Genomic DNA, 12,846 nt, shown 5'->3' on the forward strand with positions numbered 1-12,846 from the left:
TTCCCTATCTGTTCCTCTTCAGAATCACTTTTAACTTGTATCTCTATGATCTGAGTACCTTCTTCTAAACCTGTCTCATCCTCACTATCACTCTGTCTATCTTGGTAAGTTTGACTTCTGGTTCTTACATATTCTGCAGGTATATCGATTATTGGAATCCAATCATCTTGACTGGTGCTCGGTTGTCCCTCTTCAGCTACTTCAGGATCGATATCTTGAGACCCCTCAGCTGCACAACCTTCAGCTTCAATTTCATCAGGTTCAGTCACTCTTTTTGTATGGCTGGCATGAATCCAGTGTGGAACTCCTGCACATTTTAGAGCTGTGGTGGTAACTAAAATCGTTTGTCATGGTTTTCCCCACCTTGGTGCAAGGCAAGATTTTCGAGTGTGTTTCGTTAGCACTACCCAATCACTTGGTTTCAGGTAATGTGCTGAAGTGGCTTGTCTGGCGACAGCATCTTCCCCAACCTGGTGAGAGATAGAACGCACTTGGTCAGCCAGTTCTTTGCAATACTCTAGTACTAAATCATCAGATATACTTATCAGTTTGTGTCCTGGCACCAATGCTTGCCTCATTGCTCTTCCCATCAGTATTTCAAGGGGACTTAAGCCTGTGTTCCGATCTGGTATACTTCTAAGTCCCATCAGAGCAAGTGGCAAAGCATCTGGCCACTCCAATCGGGTACATTCATACATCTTTCCTAGTCTTGACTTGATTGTGCCATTCAATTGTTCTACCACTCCAGAAGCCTCTGGGCGATATCCACAGTGCAGTTTTTGCTTAATTTTGAATGCTTCACAAATTAAACCAATTATTTCATTATTAAAATGGCAGCCTCGGTCTGATTCAATTGTTACTGGAAAACCGAAACGTGGTATAAGCTCTCTAAGTAGAAGTTTGTCTACAGTGATGCTATCATTTCTGCGTGTGGGGTAGGCTTCCAACCATTTTGAAAACAGGCAGACAATGACAAGAATGTATTTTAGTCCTCGACAAGGAGGTAACTGAATAAAATCAATCTGCAATCGTATAAAGGGATCCTCTGCCTTCCCAATCTTTCCTGGTAGCACTACTGTTTTCTTTCCTGGGTTCATTTGTTGACAAACCAGGCATCTCTGACAAAGTGCTTCTGCTATGTTCCTGAATTTCGTATTGAACCATGACTGTCTGAACAGATGTATCATAGCATCTCTTCCCAAATGGGAATCTCTGTGAACCATCCTAGCCATAGGAGCAAGCATACAGTCTGGTAACACTGGCCTTCCATCAAGATATACAATGACACCATCCTCAACTCTTCTCTGACAACCTATTTTCCTCCATACTTCCTTTTCATTTGGTTCTGCTCCAATTTGTAAATCTCTCACTTCCTCCCACGTATTCACACCTTCCAGCAACATAAGTTGGCAGCTGTTTCCGCCCACCTCAACTTTCTTACTAACAACCATTTTATATTTCGGACAAAGTTGGGCTAACTGGTCAGCATATCGGTTACCAGCTGTCACTTTGTCATTACCAGATTTGTGAGCAGCACACTTGACCACAGCCACTTCTTTTGGTAATTGAATCGCTTCAAGTAAATCTTTTACATAATGACCATTTTTTATTGGAGTACCTGAAGATGTCAGAAACTCTCTTTGCATCCATAGTTGGCCATAGTCATGCACAACCCCGTAACCATACTGGCTGTCAGTGTATATGGTTACCTTCCAATTTTTCCCAAATGTGCAGGCCTTTGCTAATGCAACCAATTCAGCTATTTGTGCAGGCTTGACTCCAGGCAAATAGGATGCTTCAATTGGGCCTCCCAATGTACAAACAGCGTAAGCAGCACTTATATCTCCTTCTTCATGCCTCATACATGAGGCATCTACAAATAGCTTATATTCTGAATCAATTAATGGCTCTTCTCTTATGTCTGGACGTGGTTTTATACTATATTCGGTCAAGTCAATACAGTCATGTTCAATCTCTTCCTTTACTTCTGAAAAATGTGAATCCGGTAGCAGTGTTGCTGGGTTCAGAATATTACACCAGGCAATGGTTACATTTCCTGCACCTACAAGGATTCTCTCATACTTAGTCAGCTGACTAGGTGTGAGATACTGGGTCTTAGTCCTGGTTATCAAAATTACAACTGCATGTGGAACATACACGGTCACAGGATGTCCCATAATAATGGACTCACTCTGTTCCAGACTCATGCAAGGTGTAGCCATTGCTTTCAGACATCCGGGCAAGGCAGATGCAACTGGGTCTAATGTGGAAGAAAAATATGCCACAGGACGTCTCATCAGACCGTGAATTTGGGTTAAAACTGAAAGTGCACAATTATCTCTTGTGTCACAGAAAAGTGCAAAGTCTTTTGAATAGTCAGGCATCCCTAATGCTGGAGCTGTACACAGGCATTCTCGCAATTTTACAAAAGCAGTCATGCTTTCGTCATCCCACTCTACTGGGTCTTTTGCTCTTATCTTTGTAATTTGTATTAATGGCTTTGCTAGGACTGCAAATCCCACAATCCATTGCCTGCAGTTACCTACTACTTCAAGAAACATTCTGATCTCTTTCTGAGTTTGGGGTAAATTCATGTTTCTGATTATTCTGATTCTCTCTGAGGTAACCTTCCTGACACCTCTTTCTATATGGTGCCTCAGATATTTCACTGACGTTGTGCAAAATTGTAATTTCTCTGGTGACACTTTATGTCCTCCTTCACCTAAATGATTCAGTAAAGCTATGGTATCAACAACACAGTCATTTCGTGTTTTAGACGCCACCAAGAGGTCGTCTATATACTAAACCAGGACTGACTGTCCAGGCAGTACCAAAGACTCAAGGCACTTTTTCAAAATCTGATTAAAAATCGAGGGACTTTCTGTGTACCCCGGAGAGACACGATTCCAGACATAAACATGGCTGTCAAATTCAAATGAGAAAATAAATTTGCTATCCGGGTGTAATGGAATCGAAAAAAATGCGTGACACAAGTCAATGACAGTAAACCATCCAGCCTCCCAGGGTATCTGATACAGAATCACCGCAGGGTTTGGCACGACTGGACAGCATGGAACAACAATCTTATTAATTTTTCGGAGGTCTGGTACGACCCTGTACTTGCCACTCGGTTTCTTTATACCAATTATAGGTGAATTACAAGGACTGCTCATTATTTCTTATAAAATGCCTGCTTCAACCTAACGTTTTATTTCTGCTGCAACACCTGCTTTTATTTCTGAGCTCATTTTGTACTGTCAAGTATTTGGGTACACAGCACCTTCCTTTACCGCTACTTTTATTGGATCAATATTTGCCATTAATCCTACATCTTTTCCAGTAAAATCCCATACATTAGGTTTTACAGTCTGTTGTAGTTCCTCCGGTAAGTCTTCTATTGTCAGTCGTTTAGTCTCTGTCTCTTGTTTTGCTAACATCAGTTTATAAACTCCATCTTCGTCTGGGGTTTGAATTTCAACACCACTTGGGGTACAGAAAATGGTGCAATTCATTTTGCACAACAAGTCACGACCTAACAGGTTTACTGGACTTGAATCACATACAACAAATCTATGCGTTTCTTTAAAGTTCCCTATTCTAACTTCCATTGGTTCTGTATTGGGGTACTAATTTGTTTATTAGAAACGCCCACTACTTGGACCGCTTCTCCCGAGAGGGGTAGGTTTGGAACGTCTGCTGTTCTCACAGTAGAACGGGTAGCACCAGTATCCAACAGAAAGGTGACATCATTTCCTTCAACTTTTCCTTCAATGTATGGACCTGACTGGTCTATCGGCAAGGAGAAGCCAAGCACGCACTCCTCGTCCTCCCCTCTCAGGCACCGTCAGAAAGGATCTTCACTGAAAAAGGTATCACTCAAATGAAATTGTGAGGTTGCTGTACCTTTCCTTACACTTCCCTCCCAGTTTGTGATATCTACACTCTGTTGTGCTTTGCTCCTGTAATTTGGCATAGGTGCAGGGGGTAAATGGTTTTGTATTACCTGCTGCTGTGTCTTCTGTGGCGCCTCATTCTGCGTCTGTGGATTCAAATCATTATTTTGAACATTACCATTTTGCACAGCCTTACACTCGTTCTTCCAGTGCCCCAACTTGCCACACCCATGACAAGGGAACTTTCTTCTCCCTTCCTCTCTATTGAATTTTCCCCTTGGCTTTCCTCCATTTCCATCACCCTGATTCTGGTTACTACTTAGTTGGTTTAACTGGAGTTCTTGTTGCTCTGCTAGTTTTTCTTGTGCCCATATTACCTTTTCTTGTAACTCTTTTAGTTTATTGTCGAGTTCATCTTAGCAATATTTAGCATATTTAAGGATTTCATCTACAGGTTTTGCCTGCCAACAAATGTTATGATCTTTAATCCATTGTGAATTTTCTGGTTTCAATCCTGACACAAATCGATAAATGAAATGCGTCATATCCTTCATGTCTATGTTATACAATCCACTCTATTGTTTGAACACTTGCAATAAACGTTCATAATATGCATGCACAGATTCATCTTTATTCTGAGTGCTTCTATCGATTCTAGTCCAATCTGTCCCTTTAGCAGGCACCTTCCCTTTGAGGTAGAGTACTACCTGGTTGCACTTCTTCATAACATCTTCGGAAGGAGCCCCTGTCTTTGGGTCTCTAGGGTACTCATCACAAGGCCAGTCGACAGCAATTTTACATTCTGTCCACAAATCTACAGGTACAACAATGTCAAATAATCCTTCACAAATCTCTCGACTTGTCTGTACCATTCCACAGGTTATTCACGAAGTTTTGGGAAGCCATTTGTAAATGACAAAATATTCTGTCGGGACCATGGGACATACACATAACCTCCATATGGTACCTCTCTCTTAGGACATAATTTTTCCACTTTTTCTACTTCTTTTAATACATATTCTGAAGCAATTTGACTTGATCGAACCCATCTAGTTTTCCATTTTTCTAGTTCCCCCCATTTTTGCAATAATGTCATCAGTTCCCTCATTTGTACCTTTTTACCTGATACATTCATATTTTCTAGATCTTTGTCAGAAAATTCAACTCAATATGGTTTTTGTAATACTTTAGACTTGCCAATGTCGATTCCCATGCTAGCTGCTGTGTCCATTAATTTTTCATGAAACACTTTTGTATTTCTAGTAATGCTTTTACATATAAATAATAATTCATCTTCACTAAATGTATTTAACCTTTCCAATCCCACATTTCCAGCCATCATTTCCTCCAATTCAACTCTTAATTTATATATATCCAATGGTTTTGGCTGTGATTTCGGTTTCTCTATTTCTCATGTCCATCTCTCTATTTCTTCTTGGGTTACAACTGTGTACTTCTCTCAAATTTAAAGGAGTGGTTTTTCTAATTGAACTACTCTCTGGTTCTCTTAATGACAAATCCATTAAGGAAATCACTAACTCACATTCACTTGCCTGATTGTCTACTATTAAGGGTTCCTTTCTTGGCTGTACTACCGGTGTAGTTATAATAGGAGGTTTAAGACTAGCTTGTTTATCTCCGTACAAGGGAACGACTGAACCAATAGTTACCAGAATTGTCAAGGCTTCGGGACTTGTATTTAATTGCAAAATATTTTGAATTAACTCACTTCTCTGTTTATTTAATGCTTCTCGTTCTTTATCTTGTAATACCTTTTCTTTGGAAGTCTCATGTACCACTTGCGGAATAAGAGTTGGTCTCAGAAACGGTGCATTTGGATTTACAGTGCTTGGTTCCTCATTATATGGTGGTGGAGTTTTCATTATTAACTCCTCCATATAGTCATCATCTGACACACCACTAGTCGTTCAATGTTTTGTTTTCTCAGTCCTTTTACTTCCAGTGGGCTCTTCTAAAGTTAATACAGGATATAGTCCTTCAACTATCATGTTCTGTCTCCATTATTTCATTTGTTTATCCCTAGTTTCACGTGGAAATTTAGGGTAGAACTTACTCAACCCTTTATCACTTCTGGGTCTGTCTCGCTCAAAAGCCTCAATCTCCCATTCTTCTAGTGCCTTATATTGCATTAGTCTAGGTCTGGGATTTAAGTCATTCATTCGTGTCCTTAAATTAAACAAAACTCTGCCATTAAAAGTGCCATTTTGGGAAAATGCCAAAACTCCGTCATCTTTAGTGTATTCAACCCAATTTTCTAACCATACACAAGTGTGGTAGCCCTGTCAAACATCATGTATGATGCGGGCGTATTTGGTGGTGGAATAATAACTCCTTCTCTAGTTTTACTTGGTTTATCTTTTTTAAAGACATTTTTAACTCTTTTTACGAATTACATTTTTCTTTCACCTCCATACATTATGTAAGGTCTGCCCCTTATCATCTGTTCTCTGGCAAACCCTAAGTATCTTCTATCAGGTCGGGTTTCTGTAATTCCTGGATTTAAATGCCACATATATTTTGGAAATTTAAACCTGTAAGATAACACTCAATTTGTTTACAAAAAATGCTTCCAATACCAGCGCATCTTTTATTTTCTTCAACCAATCAACAATGTGGTTTCAAATATCATTAACCAATGATTACGCGGCTTTTCTCGTGAGACGTGTTCCCACACTCCTGTGCTCACCCCTCCTTTACAATTACTATCTCAGCTACACACCCGCTGTCTCAACCAATACCAGCGCTGTTCTGAGTGACGTCAGCGCAGCTCTGCATCTGACTCCCTCCTTCGTAAGATAATACAAAAACTTAATTCTTTTATTTTAAAGTGCAACTCTTTTTTAATCAACAACGTAAAAACATTCGCCACTGTACCCGAGTGACTAGAAAGGAAAGATATATTTCACTTCGAGTAAATCCCTTCCTCTAACTCTTCACATACTACGAGTAGATCTCTTCCGTCTACCCTTCACACAAGCATTGGAGAACCTGCTACTCCTTTAGACTTATCCCTTACTGGAATATACTAAGACCAAAGTTTCACCAGCGAACCCCTTTGCTATCACTCAAGCTCAGATGTACCTGCTTCCGTGTGACCCTTTATAGGTGATATCACACCAAAAGTTTTGCTGACGAACTCTTTGCTATCATTTGTTCATACATTCATACAGAAAAATCCCTAAATAGTGCTCCCTAAACCATGCACTAATTTCCTACGGGTAAGTGACCTCACTGCAGTGTGGCTTCCATTTACCACCCACTATTCTGCCCCCGGGGATTCCAGACAAAAAATATAACAGGTACGAACAATTTTGGTTAATACATAAAATCAATACAGCATCAACAGAATCAATACAATTTCAATAATATTTCAGGTAATATCACATTTGATCGATCAATAATTAACCAACTAACTAGCTACCTATTTTGACTAAACCCTAACTTTACCTCTGCTACCAAAAGAATATACTGATAGAGCACGCAGGTCACCCGACAATGAATTTACCATACTTACCTGGGCCCATAATCAATAACTCATAATTCTAATCAGGTAACCTTCGCTCTACTACCAGTTATTTTTACCTACTAGGTCCTATACCATTGACTTACCATTCCTTGTCACTGGTACCTGTAAACCTATTGGATCAGGGTGTTAGCATAATAGGAAAAATAACATTTTGCACTCATATAATAACCACAAACACGGGAAGTTATAAGTCCTTTATCTAAGTTTCTTAAATGGTCATGATCCACAAATTAAACACGATTAGACTCTCAATAATGAAGATCAGAATCAAAATATAACTATGCAAAAGATGTATTAAACTGATTTCGATCATTTAGCAATAGGGAAGGTAAAGGAAAAGGAACGCAAAATACGATCAAAACGTTTAGGCATTTAACAAAAGGGAGGGGAAAAAAGGAACATGTCGAACATTATCAATAGGAAGGGTAAAGAGAAGGAACAAAATATGCAACCACAATTATGAAATATGTAACATTTAGGGAAGGGGAAGAGAAGGAAACAAATTAATGACGAACCAACACAAATTTATATTTACCTAGGAATGGTGTAAAGTACTAACCCTGGCCACAGGTCAGTTTGAAGGACAGAACCTCGAACGTTGCAGTCACCAGTAGGATAGCAGATGCAGATCAGAATCAGGACAGGTAAAACCAGATTTGGATCAGAACAGGAACACCAAAGGTTAACACCAGCACCCGCAGATCGGTTGCAACGCCTGCGCTACTCCCTCTCTGCAGCTAATAGTCAGAACCCCGATTGGGTTATGGATTTCACCGACAAAATGCTTCGCCAGCACCTCAGCTTCCCGGACCCCGATTGGGTCAGCAAATCTTCTGACAGAGTGCTTCGCAGCACCTCTGCTCTCGATCACCTATTGAGTGCGTTGGATCAGTGACAGGTCATCTATTCGGACAAGTCGGACAATTTCTCTAGCTAAACCTACGCTAGTTATACTATTTTCCAGGTCAGTGTACCACCCCCCAATGTTGCAAGTATAAGGATCCCCAATTTTGATTGGGCAAAGAATGAGGAGAGGTCATCACACCACACCAAATTTCGATACCTCAGTGTTGAATATTAATTTAACGTTCCCACCCATCAATTTATTTTCACATGACATGACATCAGTTTTAGAACACAGAATAAATGAATACACTGTATACCATGTATTTCTACTATTTCTACTCTATACCCATTATGTTATATTTAACTATAACATTAGGATTAGGCAGAACGAACAGCTTGGCAAAAGCAGCAGTGCAACCTTCTTGCATGTGAAGACATAGAGCAGCCATAATATTACTATTGGGCAGAAGCTACAGATTCCCTCCAAAGCAAAGAATACGTCATGTCACGTGAGTATGACAGACGCATGCGCAATAAAAACCCTCGCGTATCAGCAGCCATCTTAGATGCAAGCGTATTATGGCTAGTAAAACACATAAGCAAGCTTCTCTGGGACACCCAATGTTTATGTAAAATGCGATTTTAGTAAAACAAACATGTTGATTAGTGCTTTTAACGTTATTCGAGGTTCATGAATACAAGCGAGTTGCTTCATGTGCGAATCCTTGCTCCATCACCTTCACCTCCCACAAGAAGGCCTTGATTCCTTTAAAAGTTTGGACATTCTTACATAAACACCTGCTTTTACTTCGATTTCAACATCTGTGCATTTTACCTTTATGCTGACTAGTGTTCATCCCTTAGCTGCGAATATCTTTCAAATGGAGAATGCACAGAACAGGTAGCAACTGAGATAGAGAAACAGCTGTTAAGCATGGATAATGTGCCTGTGTCTCTTGCTTCTTGAGCAGGCATTCTTTGTGGTCTAATGCTTGCCCCAGGTTTCCACACCGCTGAGAAACATACAGGAGAAATGAACTAGCTCATGAATGGTATCAAGTAGAATAACAGCATGGTATTGCTGTATCGCTATGATCTCCATGTACACTTTGCGTCCTGTTATTTTACAGTTGTCATATATAAGAGCACATCAGTAAGCTTTCTTTAAATGGGTGCAATTTTGGATAGAGGATTCCATGATGGGTTGTTGTTCATGGGTGTTAGGCCTGGCATTCTTGATGTGGTATTCCCCCAAACGTTTTGCCTTCACCACTTCAGTTTTCCTGATTTTTTTTGTTGGCTTTAGGGTTTTGTGCACTTTAACCCTATGGTAGGCCCTAAAGTATCATTGGCAAGGTGCATTGTATTCAAAATGTAGGACATCTGTACATGCGTTTTACACGACCTGGCAGTGAAAACCTCTTAAGTCATTTTTTCACTGCTGTCAGGCCTGTCTCTTTCATTGACTAACACTGGGTTACCTTATTAGATTTAAAACATGCTAACTTTGGAATGGAAGCAGATAGAGCTTTGCTGTTTACAATCAAACAAATTGCAAGTTAAAGTTCTTTCTCATGGTTTGATGGGATTTTATGCCGCAATTCAGAAAATGCCACTATTATAAAGTAAAGTCCGTATGGCAACTGATTTTTAAATGGCACAATGTAGCCTCCTGTTAAATACATCTTCAGATACACTTAATTCCATTTTCTCGTCTTGTAGATTCGCGAGTCTTCAATCGAATTCAACCGAATAAGTCTAATCCATACTCTGCAGTTAAGTTGCAAGGTACACATTTTTTACTGATATCCCTAGGGTTAGTGGAAAGTAGCGAATAGAGTAGAGGTATTCACTCTTTTAATGGTGTTGGATTTTTATTTGCACAATTGCATACAGATAAAAGTGTGCAGGTGGTGCTCCTAGGCAACCATATAATGAGTCTACTGGCATATAGCTAAAACTCCTGGAATCAACTAGCTGGAGTGGCTGCTCCAACCTCAAAATCAGGTACACAATAAGATAGTGACACATATGAGAGAGAAAGGGAGTTTGGGATTGGTGCTGTTGTTGCATCACGTATTTATTTTGTTTTCCTTAGAATATCCCGATCATTTGTTTGAAGCCCTGACGAGAGCCCCAGTACCACCAGCTTGGGTCTTGAAATGCGTTGGCATTTCGAGAGGCATTTAGTTAAATCTTAATGTTTTAAGTGCAGGATGAACAAAGGATTAATTCATTATCCTAAACACTCAAGATATTTCTGCTGAAATAACATGTTTGGTCCATAAAATTGGCTATTTTCATGATTACTGTTTTTTACAGCTGATGCAAATTCTAAATGAGAGGGGAGAGGGGTTGGCCTAACGGCTAGGGTGCTCGACCTCGGACCTGGGGATCTGGGTTCAAGTCTCGGTAACGACGCCAAAAACCTCCTGTGATTCTGGGCAAATCACTTAATCTCCCCGTGCCTAAAATGAATGTGTGTCCTCATGTAACGTAACTGGTGCTATGTAAAGCGCTCTGATACCTAATTCAGTTCGGGTCTAGTTCGCGCTATATAAAACTGTGCAAAAAAAAAAATGTGTTTTGTATTTGATTCATGTTTGTATTAAGTTAATGATTGTGTCGTTTGTTGCAATTTGTTGTAAATAATCCTTAATTGTTTGTATGTTCAATTTGTTTTTGATTGTAGGTCATTGTGAACTGTGTCATTTATATATGATGGTTTATGTATCAATTTGAGAAATATGTGTTTCTTTTTTCAGTCTTTTGAATAAATCATTTTGAATACTTTAATGACTATTCATAAAAAAGAAATGGTTTAATAAAAATTCCACTCGAACAGACAAAAGAATAGCCTGTTTGTTACTCCATAAATAGTAGGAGTGCATGCTAGTATGGAGCCGGATTTTGTGTTGGGTTTTTAATTTTGAATAGCCCTTCCTGGCCCAGGTCCTTTGGGCTTAACCCCTATCGTTGTTAACTATTATAAAGTTGGCATTTTCTAGTCCCAACCAACAGTTTGTGCTTTCTACCAGTGTCCTGTGCCACATAACTGTGAATGGACTTGCTCTTGCGGTTTGTGTATTGCTTCCAGACAGTAGCACAAAGGTGGTTTTTGTGTGGACAGGATGACGAGGGAGGGGCTGTACTCAGCCCCATTTACTCTGGCCTGCACTACCTTTTGTGACGAGAGAAGGGTAGCAACTTTCCAGGACAAGATATCGGGGTATGACAGATAATTAATCCACACAAAGGCTAGCACAATACATAATTATTGGACCTCCAGAGCAGCTAATATGAACACTTCAGGACCTGAGGAAGTTACAGAGACAACCACAATACATAATTATTGGACCTCCAGAGCAACTATATGAACACTTCTGGACCTGTGGATGTTACAGAAGAAGGAGTGCCTTGCTGCTTGAAGGACTGCCCTGCTGTCTACGAAGGAAGCATGGACCTGCATGCCTTCATCCAGGCAAACCATAGTGAACTCAAGAGTCAGTTGTCTGACATCCTGGTGTTCCCAAGTACACAACAAGCTTTAGGGACCTCCGGGCAACTGACCTGCTGAAACTAGACTTGCCTGACTCCTGCTAACCTCTACTGGAGTGAGCCCTTGAACCACAATTGGGGCCTTCCCAGGTCCTAGACACTCGGTTGACAATAGATTGTACCCCACAAAAGAAAAGAAAAACATTCTGATGTTTGGGCTTTTTGTGAATGTGAATCAACGACGATTACAAACATGAAGCTACAGTGAGACCTGCTCTTTGTGCCAAAAGCTACCGTGGTGGGTGGCCAGCAACAAGAGACCTGCACTTTGTGCTGTGGAAATAACAGTCCGCTATGACCACCCAATTGGCTCTTCACCTATAGTGACAACCGTGCGTGATGCCCAGCCTGCTCTTCACGATACAGTGATGACCATCTGTGATTCTCAGCCTCCTCCTTGTGGCCTCCTCCACCACAAAGGTAATTCTTCACACAAGACTTTGAAGGTAACTTTTCAGATGACTAACCGGATCCCTGTATCTGACCCACACTTTATCATGGTTGGCCGGAACATGTGACTTTCACCCAGTTTAGCGTGACTAGATTACCGTGAGTGGTGCTGTGTGCTTTTAGGCTCTATGTTCACTAAAAATGTTAGAATTGATTGTCTCTGGTTGTACTGATTTTTGTCAGCCTGCTATCATTGTATCTATTAACATTAATGCTTTTTTCTAAATTAGTTTGGGATTTTTCTTGTGAGGTATTTTGACTTTATTACTGTTTTTGTACTGCATAGATATTTCGCACATTACTCCTAGGTTAAGCCTAACCACTTTTGTGCAGAGCTACCAGATTTTTTAGCATGGGTTAATATAGTGACTTTTATGGTTCACTCTGGCAAGGATTGTGGATGTTGCCTGAGTGGGGCTTTCACTCACCCCAATCAACAACCCAGTTTCTCACAATTGGCCAAATCTGCATGAGCTTGGATGAGCCTCGATCAAGTGAAGAGAGCCCTCATATGGCCACATCTGCATGAGCTTGCATGAGCCTCGATCAGGT

The sequence above is a fragment of the Lissotriton helveticus genome, chromosome 4_1 (genome assembly GCF_964261635.1).
Source record: "Lissotriton helveticus chromosome 4_1, aLisHel1.1, whole genome shotgun sequence".
In the NCBI taxonomy this organism is placed as follows: domain Eukaryota; kingdom Metazoa; phylum Chordata; class Amphibia; order Caudata; family Salamandridae; genus Lissotriton; species Lissotriton helveticus.